Source organism: Passer montanus, unplaced genomic scaffold (genome assembly GCF_014805655.1).
Source record: "Passer montanus isolate IOZ18808 unplaced genomic scaffold, ASM1480565v1 scaffold119, whole genome shotgun sequence".
Classification (NCBI taxonomy): Eukaryota; Metazoa; Chordata; class Aves; order Passeriformes; family Passeridae; genus Passer; species Passer montanus.
The window spans coordinates 153,502-177,750 of record NW_024358611.1 but is presented as its reverse complement, the minus strand read 5'-3'; the positions used below and the strand labels follow the sequence as shown (position 1 = coordinate 177,750).

Below are 24,249 nucleotides of genomic sequence, written 5' to 3'. Positions count from 1 at the left end.
GCACTAAAATATAACCTGGGAATCTTCACAGAAGAAGGAATTGTTTTGAGGATGGTGGGAATTGGATCAGCTGGGGGGGTTCACCTGGAGAAGAGAAGGAGCCAGGGAGAGCTCAGAGCCTAAAGGGGCTCCAGGAGAGCTGGAAAGGGAGCTTGGGACAAGGGATGGAGGGACAGGACACAGGGAATGGCTTCCCACAGTCAGAGGGCAGGGATGGATGGGATTTGGGAAGGATTTGTTCCTTGTGAGGGTGGGGAGGCCCTGGCACAGAATTCCCAGAGAAGCCGTGGCTGCTCCATCCCTGGAAGTGTCCAAGGCCAGGTTGGACAGGGCTTGGAGCAGCCTGGGATAATGGAAAGTGTCCCTGCCCATGGCAGGGGGTTGAAATGAGATCTTTCAGATCTTCCCACCCAACCATTCCATAATTCCTGTCACAAACAAAGCAGTTTGCTCTTTCAGCTGCTTTTTTTTTTCTGAAGTATGGCTGCAACAAGAAACAGATACACACAAAAGGCAACTCAAAGGCACTTAGCTGACCTAAATAATGGTAATTTCCTGGAAATTTCACTTAACTACTTGGGAGTTTGCAATACTTCAAGCAATCAACACACAGTGCTCCACGGATAAAAGCCGGGGGTTTCACTTTCCCATCTGAAACATCTCTGAGAAGCACCAGCTGTGCAAAGAGAAGAACCACAACACTGAAAACCTCAGATCTCCTTTTGATTTTCTGCTCCTTCTAGAAGGAGGCACTTCCAGCCTGCAGAAACTGTGAAGAAGCACTAAAGAGAACAAAACCAGTTCCTTGCTTCCACTGCCACAGCCCACAGAGTCCCACATCCTTAAAATGAGACATCCCACCCAATAAAGGTGCACATGAACTTGAAAGCTCAGCATCCCTTACAGATCTGGATTAATCATTAAAAGGTAATGTTTTGTTCAGAAAGTGAAATTGAAATGGGAATTATCATAGTAACAGCAGACAGGAGCAAAATATCTATTTTATTACACTTTTATGTATTAGCCTCTACTGGTTCTGCCAAGACGAGATGTTTGACATGCCTCAAATATGAATACCTAAGAAGTTTCAGTATTTGTCTTGGATTTCTCCTAAAAAAAAAACCAAAACAAAACAAAACAACCAGTTTCTGTAAAGGCTGAGGTTGTAGCCATGGGATGAAGAAACAGTGTTAGTGAGGTATCACCAAAGGCAACCTATTGCTTTTGAATTTCTTTGCTCACCAAGAGAAAGCAGCCTCATTCTCTCTCCCCATAAACCTTAAACCACGTGGGATTGCATTTTGTACATGATTTAATGGATTAAAACCACAGAAATTGAGAAATACACAGCCAATTATCTCTCTTTTGGTGCTGATTTTAGCATCTTGTGCTGAGGGAGCCCTTGGATGTGCAGATTTCCATCAGCACTGCTTCCCCAGCCACCCTGAGCCACCTCATGACCAAAATCTGGAGTTTTTTGCTCAAGTAGTTTGGATTTCCCATGGTTTAATTTCATATTAAGGCCTGGGCATATTGGCAGAGGAGGGAATTTGGCATGATGACACCAATATTAGGATAAAGACCAGAGAGAGAAAGGCCCTGTGTTGTGACAAAATTAAAGTTTTGAGGCTGCAGACAGGACTACAGAGAAAGCCTCTGACACTTTAACACTTTTATAGTCAAGTCAGACAAGACAAATTAAAGAAGGGACAATCCTGCCATGGGAAGACCAATTATTATCAGCAAATTTAATGTCAATATTAGTGTGAATAGAGGTGGCCCCAAGAACATGGTCCACGGGCACCATCCTGGAGAAGTGTCCCTCACCTGGAAGGGCTCAGTGCCCACAGAGAGGTGACACAAGGAATAATCAGAGGTTAAATGACAGGGACAAGGACTAAACCCAGGGGTTGTACCTACAATAGTGAGTCAAACCAAGCCAGAGTGGACCCAAACAGCCCAAGGGTCAGGAAATAGCACAGGCGGGGGAATGTCCTAAAGGGAGCTGGGACCAAGCTGTCCTGGTTTTGGAGCTGGAAGTTTAACTGTGGTTGTGCCAGGGGACAGGGCAGGAATGTCACAATGACTGACAGTGGTCACCAGTGACACCCAGAGCTGCTCCCAGACAGAGCCCAGGCTGGCAATGAGCAGGTAAAGGTTTCTTTGGGGAAAACCCTCATGGAACTCTGAGCAGGAACACAGCAAATCCTCAGAAGATGTGAAGTGGCTTCAAATTCTGCCCCAAGGGCAGCAACTGCTCTCCATGGCATCAGACTCCATGTCACACGCTGCTCCCACCTGGAGATGAAAGAGCCCTCCCTGCAAAGGTCCTGCCAAAAGCCACCATCGGTGACTAAAACACTTTATACTGGAAAAGATCTGAGAAATCTCCTTCTTGGAGCACTTCTGGAGGTACTTCATATTGCAGCATCACCCTGAGACACCTCAGCTCCAAGGGAAGCAGCTTTGGGCTTCTGGTGAGCCCAAAAAACACCTCCTAGATAGAAAGAGAAAGAATAAAAAAGAGGAAGGAAGGAAGGAAGGAAGGAAGGAAGGAAGGAAGGAAGGAAGGAAGGAAGGAAGGAAGGAAGGAAGGAAGGAAGGAAGGGGCCTTACAGGAGAGCTGGAAATGGACATTTTGCAAAGGCATGGAGTGACAGGACAAGGGGGAAAGGCTTTGGGCTGAGAGAGGGTAGATTTCAATGGGATATTGGGAAGGAATTGTTCCCTGTGAGGGTGGGGAGGCCCTGGCACAGAATTCCCAGAGCAGCTGTGGCTGCCCCCAAATCCCTGGAAGTGTCCAAGTCCAGGCTGGACAGAGCTTGGAGCAGCCTGGGATAGTGGAAGGTGGAACAGGATGAACTTTAAGGTTCCTTCCACCCCAAACCAGTCTGGGATTTTATGATTATCCACAGTGCTCAAGACAGTAATTCCTGATGCCACTCAGAGCTATCCATAGCCAAAAATCAGGCAGGCAAAATCCAAACTTTTGAAACAGTCACCACATTTAAACTTGGTAATTTATTAGAATTAAAACTGCAAAACTGTAATTCAAGTGGAAAGGATAAAGGTAAAATAGCCAAGGTCTAATGTTAAGAGGGGCTTTCACAGAGAGAAATTGTGTTTAACCTGTGCCTGAGAGCAGTGGCAGGTCCCTCTCTCCTGCTCACACTTTTCCAACACCATCTGCTCGAGTTCAGCTCAGTGCAAGTGTTCCTCTCCTTGCAGGAACTGGAGAAGGAACAAGATTTAAAAGTCAATACCTACAAAAAGAACAGCAGCTTGAGATGAGGAAATTGCCTTAAATTTCATTTCTCCCAAGTACCTGCAAAAGCAGCGGCACACCCCTCAAAGATCTCAGCACTTCTTTTCCCTCTTTATCTCTGTTTATTGATTTTACAAGGAAAATCAGCACCAGGGTTTTTGCCAGGAAAGATGAATTATGTGTGTAGATTCAAGAGGTTTAAAGCAGATTTGCACTGAAATCTGAGGATCCAATTGTAAGCAAGATTTTTCAGCCTTTAGTACATCCATAAGGAAGAAGCATTTTCCATAGGAAAACAGATCCATGAGCTGCCCAAGCTTTCATTTGGACTGTCTTAAAAACCTTTACATTGCACAGAAATTTTGTTTTCATTAAAGATTTCGGAAAGAATAAAATTAAAAACAAAAAGTGACATTTCCTACAAGCATCCAGGGAGCTCTTTTTAAAAACCTTTACATTGCACAGAAATTTTGTTTTCATTAAAGATTTCGGAAAGAATAAAATTAAAAACAAAAAGTGACATTTCCTACAAGCATCCAGGGAGCTCTTCTTTACTATTTTACTGTGCCAGAAAAAAACACTGCTTGCTTTAAAATAAATTTTCAGATTTCCTACAAGCATCCAGGGAGCTCTTTTTTACTACTTTACTGTGCCAGAAAAAAAAAACCACTGCTTGCTTTAAAATAAATTTTCAATTAAAACTGCTCTGTAAGACTCAAGCATTTTATTTCTCAGGGAAGGCAGATTTTCCTTGGTGATAGGGTGGATTTGCTGTGCACAACACACATGAGCCCAGGGTCAGTGACAAACACTCAGGGCCCAGCCACCACAGAAATGGGGAATAAATCAAAGTAAATCAGAATCCCTTTGAAAACTGCAAGAATCCTTGGGTCACTTAGTGAAAATTACTCTATTTTTAAGTAAAAGAGTATTAATCCAAGTCAATTAGTCCAACAATACAAAACCTCTATTTGCAAAAGTGACCTTCTTTCCAATTACCTTAATTTTACCTCTGGAAGTAAATTAAGACAAACCTTCAGGCAAATTTCATTCAGAGCAAGAACTAAATTTCATAAACTTCAAACAATTAAACCTGAGAAGCTGAATCCTGATTAATTTGCCTAGATGAGCCATGAACCTCCCAGCACCCTCAGCCCAACTTTCTGCTCCCAGACTGATGCTGCTCTTCCTGTTAATAAGCATTTTCACCAATTAACCTCCCAGATGGTTGCATTTCCAGAGCTGAGAGTGTTGAGCTGTCTAAGGCTCACAGATCCTGGGAATGGGAAGCATTACATGATGTTTAAAGCCATTAAATGTGTGTTGAGTGCTGGAGCCCAGAGCCAGCCATCAAACAAGATAAAAACCTCCAACAAAAGATTTCCAGAGCAGGCTTCTGTTAAAATAAAGTAAAAATGGGAGGCTGGGGAGTTTGAAATATTAAGGAATAACAAATCTGTTTTCCAAGTTCGTTTGACTGTGTTGACTCTGCTAAGTGAAAAGGGCTGCTTGAAGGGAGTGGATGGAATCAATCACAGCAGTGCAGGGAAAAAATGGCCCAGAGGTGGGGGGGAACAACTCACCCGGCTTCAGAAATGCCAATTTGCTCAAAAAAAAGAGAAAAGGCCACCGAGGCAGGCAGACAGTGAAGAGGTCTGACACTAGGGATGGATTTCTGAAGATCAGCTGAAGTTCCTGAGACACAGCTCACCAATTAAATCCAGCCCCAAAAATGAGGAGACAAACTGAACAAGAGGGAGAGAAAGGAAAAATCCCTCCTCTCAAGCGCTGTAATTAAGGAATATGTAAGGAAACAAATAATGACAAACTCGCTTGTTGATCACCTCTGCTCCAGGAACAGGAGAGCCCCAGAGTGAAGAGCAGCTAAAAAAGGAGCAGGGGCTGATGGCTCGGGGTCTTTGGAGAGAGAGGAAATATCTGCCAATGATACACAAGGCTGTGCTTCTGTGACAGCATTACCATTTCACAGATGCAATTCTGAGCTTTCTTCAGGTGATGAGCACTGCTGGAACATCAAAAAGTCCCTCAAGAGGGGGAGTAGGAGCCCCATTTGTCAGCAGTAAAACCACAGGATGACACACGCTGGAGAAGCAGTTTGGTTCCCTGTGCAGGGGCAGAACTTCCCTGGATGCTCATCCTGCTCCACTCATCCATACCTGGGAGGGTCTTCAGGGCACAGAGCTGCTCACAACCAGAGCTCAGGGTTACAGAAACAAGTTCTGCTGAAATAATTGCTCTATTTGCTTTCTTTTCCTCTTCCAGGTCTCTCCTCACAGCCACTTGTCTTCAGAGAAGCTGTGGCTGCCCCTGGATCCCTGGGAGTGTCCAAGGCCAGGTTGGACAGGGCTTGGAGGAACCTGGCATAGCGGGAGATGCCCCTGCCCCTGGCAGGGGGTGGCACTGGATGGGCTTTAAGGTCCCTTCCAACCCAAATCATTCCAGGTTTCTCTGATTCCCCCACCCAGGGTTGCTGGGCATGAAAATCCAAATTGCCTCAGGAGACACCTGCACTGCCACAGGCATCAGACAGGAAAGAGGAAGGGAAAACCCAACCCTTCCAAAAGAGACAGGGAAGCAAAACTGACTTCCAAATATCAGGCAACATTTCCTGATATCTCTCAAGAAAACATCAAAAGCTTTTTAGCCAAAAAAGCAACTAGAAAACCTCCCCCAGCTGAGAGGAGCACTGGGAATGCTCCTCTTGGACACCACTCCTGAAGGACACAGCAGGAAAGGGGCTGCCATGAGCTCAGATCTCAGCAGCTGCACAAAGAGCAAATCATTATCAAGGTGCTCAGATGGGCTCACCTCAGTTTTTCATCAAAGCTGTTGGTTAAGTCATCCCTCACTCAAAGATTTTCCATTCCCCCTCAGCCCAAAGCACAGGAGGCAGAGGTGGATCTCATCCCAGCTCCTGCTGTACTCACCCACCACATCCCAGTGCCTGGCAAGGAGGGAAGTGCATGCACCATGGTCAGATTTATTCTTTTTAAAACCACCGTTGACACGCTTGGCAGAATTCAGAACTCTCATCTGGGAAGATGAAACTTGCTACGTTTGACGTGAGAGTCAGACATCCCTTCTCCCATAACGGAGTTCACGCTGACAAACACAGACACAAATCTTGGGGAAGTCACAACTCCCCCCCGCCCACCCTCAGTGGGAACCAGGGCTATTAATTTCAATTTGGAGCATCAAAGCCCTCAAGCCAAAAGCAGCAGGCAGAGAATAACCACGTTTGGCTGCGCGCTCTGCGATTTATGACCTGGAATTTCAAGAGGAGCTCTTGTGCTGCATTTCATTTTTCTGCCTCTAAAACCCTTGCCAATAACAACAGAATGTCACTAAGAACCAGCTCCCTTCCCAAAGGAGCAGCACACGGTGGGACAGACCCCAGCTCCTTCTCCCACAGCTTTATTCCACGTGAAGGGCAAACAGGAGCAAGGCTTTAAGTGCTAAAGCAAACAGAGGCAGCTTTAACACACAGGTTGATGAAAGAGGCTGTACACAGCTGCTCTTGAAGTCATTTCTTTGTAGTCTTCATTCCCACAGATAATTATGAGCTTAGAGGTTCCAAGACTTCAAATGATAGTTTGTGCTTCCTTCAAGTATATATATAAAAAAAATACATTTTAGATCTTATATGCTTTTTAAGTCAGGATTAATGAATCCTCACAGAAATAACAGTAATGGCCAATTTACCTGAGTGATAGACTTGGGGAGGGGCTCAGGTGTGCTCCTGGTTTTGCAGAAAGGCTGAACCTCAACCTGGCTAGGGCCTGGAGCAATTTAATTTACAAATTCTTAGGGGTAATATTATTGCCTTGGAGACTACACATGTACAAGGCGTTCCTTTAAAAGTAGATTTGGAAATATTGATTTTTAAGGAGATTTCACAAAGCATTGTAAGGAATAAAAGCAGAATTTGGGAGAACAAAGCTGGAAGTTTTAATTCCCCAAATGCTGTGAGTGGGAACTCAGGGAATGAAGGAACTCATCTGGTTTTTCACATCCACCTTGAAATAAGAAATGACAGTGCATGGGCCAGCAGGCCTCTCTAGAGTGACTGGTATTTAATAAATCATGGCAGTATTTTAAAAAGAAATAAAAAAAACAAAAGACAAAAAAAAAAAAAGGCCAAAAGTATTTTAAGAACAGAGAGGAAAAAAACCCAGTTCTAATCCAAGGGCATAGACCAAAAAAAGAGCTACCAGCAAGAACTAAACACAAGACACAAGTTTGTGGAGGAAAGGAGCAGGTTTATCCTCTCCCTCAGATCTAAAAAATACACTATATTTTACACAGCAATTGTATGGGGAGAAGGAGTAGGGGGAAGAGAGTATCAAAATCCAAACAAGTCACAAGGCATCAACAATCCCTTGATGACAGCAGAGTAGTTTTTGTTGGCACAGCTCACGACAGCTGGAGGAATAATTGCGATGCTGAGCGAGGATGCCGAGAATATTTCGCTTCGGAGCCTCAGATGAAAGATGTTATCCACAAGCACTTTGCAAATGTTAATTAAACCCACACAGCCCCTTTTTGGCAGATCAAGAAGTATTTATCCGTATTTTGCAGAGAGGGGAATGAATATCTCAGGCACTTTTAACTTAAGGTTAAAGCTGCTCTTTGTACTTAGGAAGTGCCCCACAGACACAGCATTAAAAACACAAATTAACCTTCCCAGTCCAGCACAGCCAGGATGGAGCTGATCCCTCTCACTTCTCTCTGACTACTGCCCCAACACAAGCCTTGACTCTGCAGAAAAACCAAACTCTGAGATGAATTTGGGCACCACAAATGAGCTTTAAAACAACAGCGACCCTTGGTGAGCTGGAAAAGAAAAAAACTCAAATTCCACTGCTCTTTCTTTGGTTTTCCCCTTCAAAGGTGACATCTTTTCCCAGGCTTAAAATCAGGATAACCTGAGTTGGAGGGGATTCATAAGGATCACTGATCCAGCTCCTGGCCCTGCACAGACACCCCAACTATCCCCCCAGTGCATCCCTGACAGAGTTGTCCGATCGCTCCTGGAGCTCTGGCAGCCTTGGGAATGTCACCATTCCCTGGGGACACTCAGCACCCTCTGGGGAAGAACCTTTCCATGATAATCAACCCAAACCTGTCACGGCTCCAGCTGTTCCCTGTCACAGGCAGCGGAGATTGGAGCTGTCCCTCAGGAAGAAGCTGCAGCCCCTGGTGAGTCTCCCTCAGCCTTCTCCAGGCTGGACAAGCTCAGTGACCTCAGCCCCTCCTTGCAGCTGCTCCCACCATTCCAAACAAGCCTCCTATTCCATAAAACATCATTCTCCAACAGGATGAAACAGTAAGAGTGTCAATTTAAACCAAAAGAGTGAGTTCAAGCAGGCAGAAGCAGTGGAAATAAAAAGGAGCAGTGAAATCACTACCAAAAAGACAAAATATGCACAAAGTATTTGAGGCACCTACACTGGCAGGGCAGGAGCACCACTGTGTCCTGGAAAAAAAGAGCTTTTCCTCAGAAGAAAACCACTCCATTATTTGCTCAATTGACATGGAACATTTGGTATTTAAGAGGGGAAGGGTCAGTTTGTCAGATCTATAAAAGAGTAGCTGAGAACATCTGCAAGGGCAGGAAGAAAATGCATAAACACACATGTGAACTAAAACACCAAAATACACAGTGGTGGTCGATGCTGTGATCTCACCATGAAAATAAGCATATTTGGAGTTCCTTCCTGTTCATAAAAAAAGCAACCCAAACCCCTGAAGGAGATGATTTAGGATATATTTCAGTTGGAAATACATTTAAGGATGCAGTTGGAAAGGAAAGCTAAGAGTAAGTGGAGCACTTTCAAAGGCTGCTGCATTTCCCTGTCCAGCAGAAACGCTGTGGGACAGGGTCCCTCCCACAGAGCTCACACCCAAAGGCAGACACTGATCACACACAGTTTCATAGATCTGTATTTCTATTCCATTTATGTTGCCAGTGTAACCCCCAGGGCACAGCACACAATTCACCACCGTGTGCCCATCAGCTCAGGAGCCTGTCCAGGGCTGCAAGCTGCATTCACAGCAAGCACAGCAGCTGAAAAGCTTTTCCTAATCCAGTGCTTCAGCTGGCTTTCTTGGGAGCTTGCCTGATCACAGGAACTTGAGGAGCTTGGCTTGCAAAACCAGGCTGGTACATGCCACAGCACAAGGGGCCATCACCCCTAACTCAGCTTTGTCACTGCCCCACACAGGTGCCACCATTTCCTCCTTGCTAATCCAAGCACAGGAAGCTCCAAAGAGCCAGAGAAAACCTGAAACCTCCCCAGGGAAGCAGGTTGTGCAATTCCAGCATGACCTGTGCTGCTGCAACGTGGCACAGCCAGGAGACAAACTCGGGGTAGAGGCAGCAGATGTTTCCTGCTGCATTCAGTTCTCTGCTCTGAGACCCTTTCCAGGCTCACTCCACCAGCCAGATCCAACTCCTGCTCTTCCCATGCACACACAGCAGGAAAAGGTTCTTCCCTAGAGGGTGGAACAGCTCCCCAGGGAATGGTGACGTTCCCAAAGCTGCCAGAGCTCCAGGAGTGTTTGCACAGGGCACAGGGTGGGATTCTTGGGGTGTCTGCAGGGCCAGGAGCAGGACTCCATGGTCCTTACAAATCCCTTCCAACTCAGGATATTCTGTCTCTGTGATTCTTTACCCACCAGCTCAGAGTTTCCTCTCCAACGTGCTCACTCATGGTACTACAGGCATTAAAATAATGTTTTAGTGTAGTTGTTAGCAACCAAGCCAAAGTATTTTGGCTCATAATTCCATTTGTGCCCTTGGCTTCTGGTTATATTAGAACTGCACACAGTGAGGTAGATATTGAGACATTATTAAAGGTGCTCTGCATCCAGAGCAATTCCCACAGAAATGTATTTGCAGTCCACTTCATCTTGATGACAAGGCTGGAATTAGGGCAATTCCAGCTGGGAACTATTGCTGTGTTTAACACATGCTGCAACGCAAGGCAGCTGCACTGACCTTTCCTGGCTGCTGGTCTGGGGTTTTTCCCACAAACACTCGAAGGGTTTGGGCTGGTTCTGACCTGCTGCCACTCTGCCACATGAGCAGCCCTGTTCCAGACCCTCAGGAGAGGCGTGAGGCTGCAGGAGGAGCAGGGGCAGGGGCCAGGCCTTGTTATTCCACGCTTTCCGATAAGAGACCCAGCACATTTTTTGCCTTCCCACACAAATCCATATTTGTATGGCTGCCAGCTTTTTATCACTTCCCTTTCTGCTTTTTTGCTTGCTTGTTTTAAACTTTGCCCAAGGTTACATTCAGCAAAGGCTGCTCCCTCAAAATACAGCATTAAACCCGCTATCACGTTAACATCTGGAAATCACATTTAAATCCTTCTTGAAAGAGAATGTTTTGCAAAAGAAAGCCCCAAGTGAGCCAGAAAGCAGAGAGTTTTTGCAGCACATCCCTTTGCATGTGAAGCATTTTGCAAAGGCCACCTTGCAGCTGTTGTTGTGACCTTCTGGAGATCAATGTCCCCACCTGTGCTCACCCTCTCCTGGGGGAGCAAACACCACACACGAAACAAGCAGCACTTGGTAGCCTGGAATTTGACACTGGGTATAAAAATGAGCTCAAAACCTCCTACATCAAGTACAACCTGCTGCAGTCTCCAACTCAAAGCTCCCTCTGAAATGGCTTAGAAAGAGCCCAGCAGCTGTTGAACCAATTCCCTCTTTTTCCCACCCAAAGTAATGTTTGGAATCTGCACATCTCTGACTAAAAGCCACTCTCAGTCACTGCTTGTGGCCTTTTATTATTTTCCTTTGGGGGATCAACACTGTACTTAAAGGTTGGTTTTTTTCACCACCACAGCATCATCTGTGTTTCTTATTTACAGACTCAGACATCATCTGTAATTAATATTTTCAGTAACCCCTCTGCTGGCCCTTCACCTCTGTTATCACCCTGCAGCTGCTCAGGGATGCCTGACAGGGCCCCTTTTTGCAGCTCCCGTGTCCAGCAAATGTTCCAGACAAACAGGAGGCTATTCCAGATTATCCCTCACCAGATTTAATGACTCTGGAAAGATCCCCAGGGAAGGAGTGTTTACTGCCAACGAGCTCCATTAAGCATCCAACAACATCCATCAAAAAAACAGCAAAACATTGGGGTTTTAATTATTTTCCAAGCTGGCTGTAGCACACAGAGCATGTGCCATAGGAATGGCCTGCCCACAATTCTCTGAATACTTTTGGGGACTGTCAGCAAAGACAGCAACTCCCAGGAGGAGTAACTTTACTCAGGATAACCAGGCAATAGGAAAACCCTGCTTTTTGCCCCACAATCCTGGCACGAGAGGCTTCGTTTAGGATGTGGCTTTGCACTGTTGCTCAGCTGAACTCATGGCCTGGTGCTGCTGAAAAGAGGGATCTCCTCCCCAGCTTCCAAGGCTGAGTCCAGGAGTTAGGCTGGAATGAAACTGTCTGGACTGAGAGGGAAGGAACTGGATCTGTATCAGTGCAAAAAGATCAGTGGGAGCACAAGGCTGGGAGCAAAAACCTTTCCTTGCATCACCAGCTTGCCATGAGATCAGTTCAGCTACAATGCACAGCCACACTTTAAATTTAGAGAGCTTTCTAACTCTAAAGCTGCATCCCACGTCCATTATTCCTCTCCAACACAAGAATGAGCCGTGCTATTATAAATGCTTTTATACCAGCGTTGTGCTCTCCACCCTACAGGAGCACACATCAATTGTGGATAAAGTGGTTCAACTTTGGAATGTAGACAAAAACTGAGACAACGCTAATGGTGGTGAAAGACAGGTTGCCTGGGGAGAGAAATGATCAGAGATTTAAGAGGAAAGGGGGGCAAAAAAAAACCCCTACAGATAATTTACCTGTGCTTGGGTCAGTGCTCATTAGTGCTCTGAAGAGAATCACTTCACAAGTTATAAATTAGGCTGCTCTTGGCTTACTCCCTTATTATCCAGCTCAGGCAGCGGCCGGGAGCCTTTCACACGCACCGGATAATGGGAACACTTACTCTGAATAAAATGAACAGAGGCAAAGAAAAAAACAGGGGCCTTCATTTTGGGCAGGAAAAACCATCAGGAGACCCAGCAGTGGCATTGGGTTTCACCAGTCACTTCTCTGTCACTCCGCATTTCCTCCTTCTCTGGAGAAGGGAAAACCTCTCCAAAAACAAATTCGGGCTGTGCAGAAGTTGTTTTCTCCTGTTGATATTTCCATCTACCCCCTGCTGGTTTGGGATTTCCAACAGACTTTTTAAAAGCTTTCCCATTCAGGCTGAGCTCCACTCTTAAGAAGTTTCTGGGGAGACCGTTCAAAAAAACTTTTAATTTTGGTTATTAGGCAAAGCTCACTGTTCAACAGCAAGTACTCAATTTCTGTCTGAATTTTTTTATCCTTTTGTAATTGTGCCTTGGAAAAAATGCAGCTGTAACACTTCTTTAAACATTCTTTTTTTTTTTTTTTTTACTGTATAGAAATAAAATGCAGCAGACAGTAATATAGCAGTGATACCTATCAGAGCTGGCAAGGGCAAGATCACTCTTTTCCCACACATCTCCTAATCTCCTGCTTATATCTCTGATAAAGTAAACTCATTATAAAAAAGTGCTTTAGTCTAAAGGTGAAAGGTTGACAAAATCCACAACTTTGGAACAACAAAAGCCAACTTTGACCAGAAAGGCTGAGACGGCCAATTCAGCCCCAAAATTTTGGCAATTTTCCCTCCTTCAAGGATGAGCTGTGCAGCTGCAGCCCCGCCAGCAGCAGCAGCCTGACACTTGGCCTTGCTCTTAGGATTCCATCTCAGAGGCAAAAGCACATGGCAACAAAGACACACTTGGCCGGTGAACCCAAGAGGATCTGTGTAAATTAGCTCCCTGGAGACCTGACAAAGGCTCCCTTCCCTCCTCCAAGGCTCTGTCCAGCCAGAATTAAAAGGACTTTAAATCTGTCCACAGGGAAAGGCAGCAGCTGCACCAGCAGAGAGTTCAGGCAGCCCCACACAGGAGACAGGAGGGAAAATGAAGAAGCAAATCCTCCTTTCCTTAGGGGCAGTTTCAGTGCACTGCAACCCCCTTCCAGCCCTCCCAGGTTAAAGCTCTCCTCTAAAAATGCCCCTGGTACAGAGGGCATTTGTCTCTGATCCCATTACAGATCCAGCCCCAGCTTCCAAAACCTTCCCCCTCTCCTTTCAAATACTAATATGCAAAACAAGGGCTGCCAGAGCTCTGGGAGCATTTGGACAGCACTCTCAGTGGGATTGCTGGGGTGTCTGTGCAGGGCCAGGAGCTGACTGGATGATCCTTGTGAGTCCCTTCCAGCTCAGGATACTCTTAAATTCCAGGTAAATTTGTTTGCAGCACTACCTATGTAGGTCCAGGTCCAGGCTGTAGGTCCAGGTCCAGGCTGAAGCCAGCCTCAGAGGCAGAAATGAAACCTCTTCTGCCCAGGAGCCTCCCTGGAGAGGTAAAGCTGCCCCCTTTGCTCACTACTCTGGACCAAGAAGAATTCCTCTTCTAAAATTTTAAGCATCATCTTCACAACAAGATGCCCGTGGCTTCCACATCAGCCTTTCTGCTGCCTGTGGGAGGCACAGATCTTGGCTTGCTTTTAGCTCCTGAGTCACTTGGGAGCTGGGAACAGAAGGAATAAGAATCCTTCAGTCATCAGCATCACCAGCTAAAAACACCCAGAGAGCAGCAGGTCTGAGAGGCACCGAGTGCAGGAAGCACACGACAAAAACATCTCCAGCAGTGAAAAATTTAATAACCTTGTTATTAATTCTGAACAAACAACAACACTGATTCCCACTCTTCCTTTGATTTGCAACAGGAGGAGGAAGAAATAAAGTTGTTCAAACAGGAACAGCTGTTCCATCAATGCCAGTTTAATGGAGTCTCCAGCATCCTGTTCTCGGGAGAGCCGTGGATGTTTGAGGAGGAATTCTGCCTTTTCAAGACGACTTCAGAACCTCAAACACCAACCTGCAGCTAGATTTTCTCCTTAATCAGAAGTCAATTATCCTGCTGAGTGATGACAGAACAATTCACAAAGTAAACCCTTCTCCTATCAGGGCCCTCTGTGATGGAGTTGTGCTGGGAACTTCCTTACTCACACAAAAGCAAGGAGGATTTCACTTGTGCTTCCCACAATTATTCCCAGGGGCCTCCCTCTGAACTGCCAGGTGAACCTTCAGTGTAGAAAAAGCTTCACCTGACAATGTGAGCTAATGCACTTTTATCCACAGCAGAAGTTCCCGAGTTTTTATTAAGTCTGAGGAGATCTAGAAAGCATTTACAGCCAGCATTTACACCCAGCTGTCTCTAGAGTTCACTCACAGAACCAAACTTGTGCTACTGCCATTGTTTCTCACTTCCCAGTCACTGCTGCAGCAATGCAAACCTCCTGGAGAGTGCTTTTAATAATTTTAACCACTTTGAAACAGTTTTATTATACTAAATAATTACTGCAACATTTTCATATCACAAAGAAGTTATCATCTGTTCTCAGGCTTTGTTCCTTGCATGGTTCTCATCCCAGCACTGTTCCCTTCCCAGATGTCTGAGGTCAGATAAACTGAAATTAGTTCCAGAGAAAGTTCAGTATCTGCTGTTGGATAAATGAAGCCACAAGTTCATGGAATGGGTTGGGTTGGAAAAGACCTCAAAGCTCATCTCGTTCCATGGGGTGGCTGAGCTTTGTTATTTAACAATGAAAAAAAAAAACAGCAAGACCAAGAGAAGAATCAGGGAATCTTTAATGTTGGAAAATCACAAAAATCCAACCATCAATTCACCACATTCACCCCTACACCAGGTCCTCAAGTGCCACACCCACACATTTTCTGAACACTTCCAGGGATGGTGATTCCACCACTGCCCTGGGCAGCCCATTCCAAAGCCTGACAACCCTTTCCATGAAGACATTTTTCCTAATATCCAAACTTAACCTCCCCTGGCACAACCTGAGGCTGTTTCCTCTTACCCTGTCACTCACCTGAGAGAAGACCTGACCTCCACCTCCCTACAACCTCCTGCAGGGAGCAAGAAGAGGCCTGGAGAATTGCAGCCCTGCACTAACACACCATGGAGGATCTCACAGCAACCTGATGGTTTCTTTCACCTCACTCGAGCTCCTTCCCTCTAACCCTCTGTGTGTCCCAAGAACTGTGAGCAGAAATGAAACAAACACACAAACAGTGACTTATTCTCCCCAAACGTGAAGCAGCTCCTGGCAGGAGGGGAGGAGAACAGAAAGCCAGGCTGACATTCCAGGCTCAGCAAGCAGGAGCACTGCAGCACATACTGCTGGCTTTGTGACGTGCCACAAAGGCAGCCTGTTCCAGCTGCCCCGTCACACATTGTCCCACACAGCCTCTGCTCCCAGTTTCAATGGCTGCATTAAATGGAAAAGTCCCCTGGGTGGTGGCACAAGGGGCTGGATTCTCCCAGCTCCACTTCCCCAGCGTGGCTAGATCACAGCAGGGATCCCGGGGAGGTCTCCAAACCTTCCCTTGCTCCAAGCTAATCCAGGAGGTTTCCCCTACATGGAGTCTCTAATCACAAGAGATTTACTTGGGCACAGCAAATTTCCACCACACAACTCAACATTTTACAGGCCCTTTCCACACTGGCTGTATTATTCAGGCAATGTGCTAAAAAAAGGTGAAATATAAATAAATAGATGCAGTGTTCCAGTGCTGTCCAGGAAGAGCTGACCCCTCATTCAGGGAGATCAATGCCTGCTGCATTTATACTCTCTAAAGCCAAAAATAACACTGGAACCACCAGGAGAAACAGCCAATTAAGCTGTTTTTCTCCCAAGCATATTAAAAATTACTCTCAATTTACTACCTTACTAAACTACAGCTGAAATTATTACAGTAGGCTGGCTGTGGGCTGGCAGGCTGGCTCTGTGCAACTTCACATACACGACGGTAAAAGAAGAATGAGAAAGGGCCATTAATATAAATTTATGTGTTTATATCTATATATATATATGAAGGAAATAAATACTGAAAAAAACTCCATCCTTCACCAACAAGCATGGGCTGGGACACGCTGAAGAGTGACAGAAAATCAATAGTTTTTGGATGTATTTCTCTGCCTCTCTCCTCCCAGGAGGACACCCCAGCTGGGTTCAGGACTGGTTGAGGCACAGGTGGCACATCTTGGCAGGCCAGGTGAGGCTTTGGGGAGCTTTTGGTGTTCTCTTGACAAATCTGTGCAATGTGCTGCACAAATCAGCTGCTTTGGGAGAGAACTTGGTCCTTTGGCTTGCCTGTGCAGAACAGAAGCCACAGTGGGGCACAGACAGAGCTGGGAGTTTTTTGAGGTTAAAGGCAGGAAGGAAGAACTGGGGAAGGCAGCAGAGAGGAAAGAAGAAAAGCACAGTGGTGGAAATAAATGGATAAACCTCAAAACTGGGGAAAAGTGCTCTGGATGGTGCAGGGAGCTGTGATTCAGCACTGAGGAAAACATCCAAGAGTTCTCAGCTAAAGTGAGGCCCAAGTTTCCCAGGCTGCCCACAGGGCAGGGCTTTAATCACCCCTGTGGCAGCCCTGACTCACCTCAGGGCAGCACAAAAGCCACAGATGTGAGTCAGGGCAGATAGACAAAACCACAGACTTGTCAGCCCCAGGAACTGCAGCCCTGCTGTTAACACTTTCATCACATCATAGTCCAGTTCTACTTTTTGGAAGGCACTAATAAAATAAGTATCATTTATGCAAAGCAGGGGAGATGGAAAGCCAGGCTCTGCCCTTACAGAACCTGTTTGATGACTGATTTATATTTATCTAAATAAGACCAGTTCTCCATTTGGATATCATTTCTTAACCAATGCAGTGGGAGAGAGAGGGTTTAACACCCAGAATGATTATTTTCCTCATTTAGAAGATGCAGTAGACACCAGCAGCCATTTAGTTTCACGAAATTGCTGCAGGATACAAAGATGCATCCCATACCCTGGCTGACAGCTTTAGCACAAAGCCACACAACCCTGCCAGGGCTCCTTGTTAACAATGTATTGTTCTTGTGACTGGAATGCTATCAGGTTTATTCATAGCTTTTCTGATAGAGTTTTTAGATTAGACACACAAATCTCTGCTTTTTAGAAAAAAAAATAAATAAAAGGCTATGGCTTATTATTACATGGAGCATCAAAATTCCTGATTTCTCTTCTATGGCTAAATATAAAGAGAACTGCAGCGAAAGGACAGGACCTCAGAAACCTAAGGTTCTTTCAATTTTCTACTAAGAGCACCCAAGAGAAGAAAAAATGACCAAAAATTGGAAATAGTGAATATAGTAAAGATGGTCAAAAGCATGAAGCATCTCTGTAAGGACCATTGACTCAATTAGGACATTTTAGTCTGGAAAAGAGGCCTCTGACAGGGGACACAGCAGGGATTTACAGAATTTTAATGCAAGTGCAAATGCCAATTCCCCAAACGTGAGTTTATTGCAGTACACGAGCTGGCAGTAGGTGCAGTTACCAAAAGGAAGTGGCTCACCACACAAAGTTAAAATCTGAAATGCCTGGACAGAGGCTGAAAGCACAAGAGCTGAATAAACTGATGGGAGATGAAGGACATTCCTGCTGGAGACAGGACAGACCCAGCCTCTCACAGCTCAGGTGTTTGCTACATCCTGAGTTCTTAAGAAGCAGAAAAAAATCTCCAGCATCTTCTGGGGGGAACTGAGCAGCAAGAAGCAGGAATTCCTCCACCTGCAGGAGGTGCAGGCAGCAGAAACCCTCCCTGCCATAGCCCAGTGCTCTCCCAGCCCTTCTCCACTGAGCAAAGACCCGTGTGAAGCACAGGAAGCATCAGCCCCACGCTGCTGTGGTTCACGTGGATGGTGCCACATCCTCACAGGAAGGGACCTGCTACAAAACTCCTGCAGAACTTGGCTTTGCTGCCAAGCCAGGAAGCCTCAGGAAGTGTTTGAAGATGAGTCTCCAGGAAGTATTTTTAGATTCCGGGCCCAACCCAGTTGTTTAGATATTTAGTGTCATGGAGAGAGTTTTGCATGAGAATGACTTGCTAAGGAGTCCCTTGAAACAGGTTATTTTGCCATTTTGTTCCATGGCAATCACAGACTGTTTCCAGCATCTCCTCTCTTCCAGCTCCCTGCCAAGAACAGCCCTTCCCTCTGCTATCTCCTACTGACCTAAATCCATACTCCTGGCTTTAATCACAATCTTCCACCCTAAAAAGGACTCCAAAGCTGAAATCCTTGTCTCCTACATTCACTCCCCTAGCCACCAGGCCCACTAACCCAGAAGGGCTTCTGAAGGTCAGTGCTGAAGCTGCTGCACACCACAGCAGTGTAATAAACGTTACACAGGCCAAATGATGTCCTGGGGGAAAGCTGGGCAGCCCGTGGCCTTGTGCAGACTTGCACAGCTGCCAGCCTGAGACTTCCTCCTCCTTAAGATATGCAAAGAGAAGGAGAATTCAATGGTATTGACCGATTCCAGCTCCTCAAGTCAGCAGATCTGGCTCAGAGCACACACTGGGATTAGAGCTGTCGATGAGGACCTTGGCACGCTTGGTCAATACCAGCATTGTTCATCCTTCACCTGCCCCACTGCTACTCCCAGCTTTGTTATTCACTGTGGGATTTGTCACAGGAGCTGGGTTCCAGCTGAGGGGAGTCCCTGCTGTGTTTGGCAGGGCACAAAGATTTCCTGGGTCCAGAAGTACAGCAAGAAATGTAATGCACAGGAGGAGACACCTGAGCCCAGGACATCCTGCAGGTACTGGCTGGATATGGGAGAAATGAGGAAGCCACAAATAAGTTTGCCTCTCTTTCCCTTCTTTCCCAGCAGCACAGGAATTCTCTGCCCTGCTCCCTGGATACATCCACACCAACCTGATGACACAACCCAGTCTTTAAATGCATTATTTCATCCCTGACTTCTGTTAACAAACACTTTCAGTTTCAAGATCCATCATCCCACATTATCCTTAGGGAATCACCTGCTAGGACTGTCACAATAAACTCAAGTGCTGCAGCTCCCCCACTCACCTGAATTTTACAGCCTGTACTAGAGAATCCTCCTGGCTTTCAGGCAATTCCCTATTTCAGTCTGGCCACACCACTGCACCACATGGGCCAAGACATTCCAATTACTCAGAATTTACTAGCTCGAGTATTTACTCCCTCACAGTTGCGAGTTCTAAGACGTTTGCAGACACCTCATAAAGCACAGGCTCATTATTACAGCCCATTAACACGCATGCAAGACATTTTAATGTGTAAAAATTCCCCATGAAATAAAGATTTTCTCCTCCACTTTCAGGGCAAACCTGCCATCCTTACCATGAAGTGGATAATGTTTTCCAGTGGTTTGTTCCTTCTCTTTTCCACCCACCAGTCAAGCCAAGCCTCATTTGGCTGATTTCATAGCACTCATTTATGAGCAACCCTGGCATGTGCCGTGGCAGGTCCCTTATCCACCCTCCTCACTCAGTTCCAACACCTCCAACGAGGCTGGAATAGCTCTGGGGAGCATTTCCACTCCTGAAGCAGCCCAGGAAGCCTCAGGTGACACCTTTAGACCTCCAGTGTTGATTCCCCACAGCCCTGAGCAGGTACCAGATGGAACTGCAGCAGTTCTCTGCTCTGCCACTACTGGAAGTGGGACGAGGACACAATTTAGCACTTCAGATGAAAGGAGCTGGAGCACACTTCTCCCAAAACAAGAGTTAAGCCAAAGAAGCTTGTACTTTTAGGAAAACATTGTCCAAGCATGCAGACTTAATGCTGTGCCCCAATGGAGGCAATTTGAGGCTGACATCAGGCACTACAGAAAGTTTTATTCCTGAAATATGAAGGTACTCACTGTACACGGTGAGCAGCTGGCAGACTGGAATCTGTCCCTCTTCTGCAGCCAGCTCTCTACTCATCTGTCTGGAGCCTGTTAGAGAGGGGAAAAGAGCTGTAAATGTAGATAAAGTGACCAAAAAAAATTTAAATCAAGAAGTAGGCCAGGTAATCAATGCAAAACAGACACGCTCACCTCCCCAGCTCTGAGGTCAAGAACTCAAAGCACCTGCAAAGCTCTCAGCAAGGTCTCTCAAGCAAAATGCTGTGATGCTTGAAAACAACTGCAGCACCAGCTGCCTTTGGAGGCTGTCGAGGTCAGACCTGAGCCAGCCCAGGAGAAAAGCAAGGTATTTATACATGAGAGCAGCAGCAAGAGCTTCCCAAAGCCAGTGACTCCAGAGGCAGTGAATCACAGCTCTCTGTGACACGTCCTGGTCCCCAAAGCACCATTACACAGGCAGGGCAACAAATGTTTATGTTGTGCTCAAGGGCTGCATGGGCTCTGATCTGGAGTGCACCAAAGAAGTTCCCTTTAATGCATTTGTTGTTTCAACACACTTTATCCCCTTAATGAGGCGCCACTGAAGTTCTGCTTAAACCCATTTTGATTAAGGAAAAGATTATCCATAGAATTGCCAGCCGTACATGTTAGTGTACATCACACACAGACCAACTGTGCTTCAGGGAGACATTAAATCCCCGTTCAATTAATAGAGACACCTTTTAAAATGAGCATTAAATAATTCCCCACAATGTAGCACAACAACTGGCTACTCCAGTAAATTGGAATAGAAATAACTTCCCATCTCTCCACCAACAAAAATCCCAATCTAAGCTTGCCCTTAAAACAAGAGGTCAGTACAGAGGGATGGGGGGCAGGAATGTTACTACCTCAGTGCTATTGTGTGCTTATATTAAAAGCTCTTCATCAAAAAATTAAATGAAATGGATGCCTTTCATGTTTATCAATAACAGAGCTAATGGTTTTTATGTAAATGCCATTACTTCCAGCCAGATCTGCAAGAGACTGGAGCCACACAGCCCCATCTCCCCTCGAAAGAGACTCCCTTCAGGCAGCCAATCTAAATGCAAATTACAATCAAATGCAAACCCAAGAGTTTTCTGGATGATACTGAACACGTAAACCTAGGGACAAAGCAGAGATATTTAAGAGCAGGCCTCCTCTTCTGGAAAGACCTCCTGATCTCACATTGCTTTTCTATCATGAACATACATAAAAATTAAAGTATCATTTGGTTCTCATTTATAGTCATATTATTTACCAGCTTCTTCCCTTCTATTGCCTTCAGTGTTAAAAAAAATAGGAGGGGAGTGTTCTTCTGTAGAGAGAATCACCTTTCAGAGATGTTCCCCCCACAACATTCCATCACCAAGGATATTAAATCAGAGCCGTAATAAAGCCCCAGTTGGATTTGCCAAGAACAAACTGCAGCTCCACATTTTCAGGAGGAAATTTCTTCTCGGAATGGAGCTGTTTTGCAAATCAAGGAAGAAGGTGCTACTACAGGATGGCTATTAAGAGGCAGAGACACAAAACTCTTGTCAGCACAAGGAGCACCATATTCCTGTAGCATAAAAGCTTTTTGAAGACTGCTTAAATCTGACCCCTACCTGCAGCACGGATCCAGCCAGGATTTTGGCAGCACTGATTAAAACAAGGTTCTAATGGCAAACCTGAAAAGAACCAACCTTAGCAACCGTGCTGCTCAGCAAGGAGAATGCACAGAGGAGAGGCTGAGATTAAAACAAAGGGCAAAAAGCTGACAACCCAACCATGGCAGAGTCTGCACGTGAGTCTCGGCGGGGACTTGCTCTAACCACCACAGGCAGCTCCACACCAAACTTCCATTCCCAAGAGCAGCACAAGTCCTTGGAGGGATGCTGCTAATTAACAACGGGGCCGAGTGCACGCTCGTTACACGGGTGAGGAGCTGAGCACTTTGTGTGTGTGCAGGAATACTCACAGAGCAGAACCTCGCTAATTAACATTAATAACTGCGAGACCGCTGCTGCAAACAGCTGGATTTTGGGAATCAGCCAGCAAGAAGCCGTGCAAAGTGGGGAAGCAGAGGGACAACACAGCCCAGCGGGCGCCTGGTTCACTTATTGGGGTATCTATAATTAAATAATTTATCATTGTGCTCCTGTGACTACGAGTGAATGTGCAGCCTGTCAACAAAGCACCTCCTGTTACGCAAAGCCTTGCTAAATCTGAAAGTTTGACTGCCTGTGGAAAGAGGTCATTAAATTAAAAACCACAGCCCTGACTACCTTCTCTCAGAAACTTTTATCAGCATTTCAGAAAACTCACTAACATCTTCTTCATGTTCTGTCTCACCAATTTATTGTTCTATACACAAAAGCTCTGGCTTTCAGTCCTGGATCACAGCTTGGAGTTACTAAGGCTCCCTTCTCCTCCGTCCCTTCCTCCATAAACCTGGTGAGGCAAGTTCTGGGTCCTCTCTAGCAAAAGGAGAGACCCCAGCTTGGGCTTGTCACCATGCAGGACCAACCCATGAGCAACGAGAAGAGGATGAGGCTGTTCCAAACCAAGCAGATCTCCTTTTTTTCCCCCCACTCCGGACCTGCTGTGCGAGGCTGGGCGCTGTCACTGCCAGAACCACGGAGGATTTCACGCCCAGCCACAACCATGTGTGAGCAGAGTCTGATTTCACAGCCCTGCTCTGACTTCAGCTGTCAAACCACAGCCACAGGAGCTGTTTAAGAAGCACGCCTGCAGAGCTGAGCTGTTCCTGCAGCAAAGCCATTTCCTCCCAAAGCCCCCAAAATCAGAGACAGCCACACACCCCCAGCCTCCACCCAAATGCTGCTGCTCGTGGCCTTGACCACTGGCTTAGCCAGCAAGTTTGGTGCCACCAAAATGAAGATTTTTGGTGGCAAAAAACTTCCAACCGTCACTTGAATTTTGAGATTTTGCAAAGGCAAGGAATATTTCCCCTCCTGAGAGCTCCTGTTCTTTGCTGTACAATTCACAACTACACTAAACTTACTCAGCACTGTAATTTTTATTTCTCCTTTCTGTCATCACACAGCCTCATATGCCTCACTTGCTGAAACCCAGGGTTTTCCCTTTGCAAAGGTTCAGGTTTATGCACAGCAAAACGGTCTCTTAAACAGTCTTTTCTTATTTCCTTTTGTCAGAGGCTTCATGCTATGATGAATGTGTAGAAATGCAAAGCAGAAGTCCATACAAAAAGAAGCCAGTGTGTGAGGTGGTTTTGTCTTATAAAAAAAAGAGAGCCAGGATTGACTTACGCCTCATTAAAGAGCTCCAGTCTGCATTTTTATTAGATGTATTTAGACACCAACGGATTTTTAAAAAATAATAAATTAAAAGCAGTTGTATTCTTAACATACGGCCCCGGATCAGTCATGTGGATATAAACCAAAATGGGCACAGCAGATTCTCCAAACACAGGCATGGAAATCATTTTAATGGTGCACATGACCTATAAAATGTCAAGCTACACAATGGTGTGGCAGAATTCAGCCACTGCAGGGCTGTGTCTTGTCCCCACACACCCCTGTGCACATCACAGCTGCTCCAGGAGACAGGAACAGGAGGAGAGTAATTCCTGCTAATGAACACACTCAGGCAAATCATGCAGCATTCATTTTTTGGTGGGGAAACTGAGGCATGGAAGGGGGATTTCTGCTATAATTCATTTCCAATCACAAATAAAACCCAGATAATATCCCACCATCAGCTTTCTTCACTACCAAGTGTCTTTGGCAGCCCTGCTAGCCCGGTGTCATCCCCTCCTCACACCCTGACAAAACACACAGCTCCAAGAGAAAACTTATTTCCAAACCAAGAGCCAGTGGAGCTAATTCTGGCCTGCAGAAAGCACTAATTACTAATGTAAATTATATCTCCCCAGCTTGATGGCAATGATAAACGATGGCCAATCATGTGGGCAGAGACTGGCACTGAACAAAACAACGAGGCACACCCAGAGCAAGGATGTCTTGCAACCACTAAACACACATTTTGGTGCTCTACGTGGGCAGCAACTGCTGTCCAGAATATTTTAACAGCACAAACTGCACTGGGGAGGGAAAAAAACCACCACC

General features: G+C 45.8%; 1 protein-coding gene across 3 annotated transcripts in view; it reads right to left on the bottom strand.

Moving 5' to 3' along the window:
- EXTL3 (exostosin like glycosyltransferase 3) overlaps positions 1-24,249 on the bottom strand; it is a 115,471-nt gene that overhangs the window by 72,583 nt on the left and 18,639 nt on the right. For all 3 annotated transcript variants that reach the window (XM_039697592.1, XM_039697591.1, XM_039697593.1), the window contains exon 2: positions 20,150-20,224. The gene's annotated coding sequence lies outside the window, so the exon portion shown is untranslated. The remainder of the gene's footprint in view (positions 1-20,149; positions 20,225-24,249) is intronic.